We start from the raw sequence: 1,125 nt of genomic DNA, 5'->3' as shown, positions 1-1,125 counted from the left end.
GGGGGGGGGGCGGGAGGGGGGCAGCCAGAGAAAAAAATTAACTTACCTGAAAAGACTTCACAAGCAAAACCAAAATAGGAAAATAGCCCAGAATCCTATTTCCTGGCGGAAAGGGGTGGGGACAATGGGACTATACTGCAACAAAAAGTGGGGGCCAACGGGACTTTCAATGAACATTACTAAAGTAAAAAATTAGGTCTGAAAAAAGGGGGAGGCTGATGCTACGTGCCTGCTCTTATAGCTCATGCTTTATTTGATCTGCAATATCATAAGTTTACTTGATTGAATATCTCGGAGTCTCTCTTATCCTTTCTACAGCCTTTTAGTTTGACCAACTATGCAAAATTTAGCCTTTTGAACAGTTGGCGTTAGGGCTTTCATACTTCACACCCGAAATTCTTTGTGACAAGACCTTTTCTTTGGAATAAATATTTTTGACCTTGTGACGTTCACCTTGGAGTTTGACCCACTTTTTAAAAAATCTAACCTTGGCAATACCTTTTGAACGGTTGGGACTAGTGTTTTCACATTCACAGGTGTATTCCTTGTGAAAACGCTGTTCATTGGATATCAACAATTTTTACTATTTGACCTTGGAGTTTGACGTAATTTAAAAAAAATAAAAGTTTTGACTTTTTACCTTTGACCTTAGAGTTTGACCTACCTTTGAAACATTTTGATCTCATTCATAACTTTTCAACGGTTGGTGTTAGGGTTTTCGTATTTTTACATGTGTGTTTCTTGTGACAAGACCCTCCCTTGAGTACCGACAGTTTTGACTTTTGTCCTTGATCTTGGGGTTTGACCTACTTTTGAAAAAAAAAAGTTGACCTTTGTCATAACTTTTGAATAATTAATGCTAGGGCTTTCATATTTCAATGTCTATTTCTTATGACAAGGCATTCCTTTGGACACCGTTAATCTATCCTTGACCTTAACATTTGACTTGAGTATAAAAAAATTAACCTTTGCCATGCTTTTCAATAGTTAGTCTTATAGCGGTTTCATATTTCACAGTTATATTCACTGAGACGAGATCTTTCTTTGGGTAACATAATTTCTTATCTCTTGACTTTGACCTTGGAGTTGGATACGGATTTGAGAAACTTAAACCTTTGCCATAAG

Source organism: Saccostrea echinata, unplaced genomic scaffold, assembly GCF_033153115.1.
Source record: "Saccostrea echinata isolate AGI-Se365-2 ecotype Australia unplaced genomic scaffold, CSIRO_AGI_Sech_v1 ptg000012l, whole genome shotgun sequence".
Taxonomy (NCBI): Eukaryota; Metazoa; Mollusca; class Bivalvia; order Ostreida; family Ostreidae; genus Saccostrea; species Saccostrea echinata.
This window is presented reverse-complemented; position numbering follows the sequence as displayed.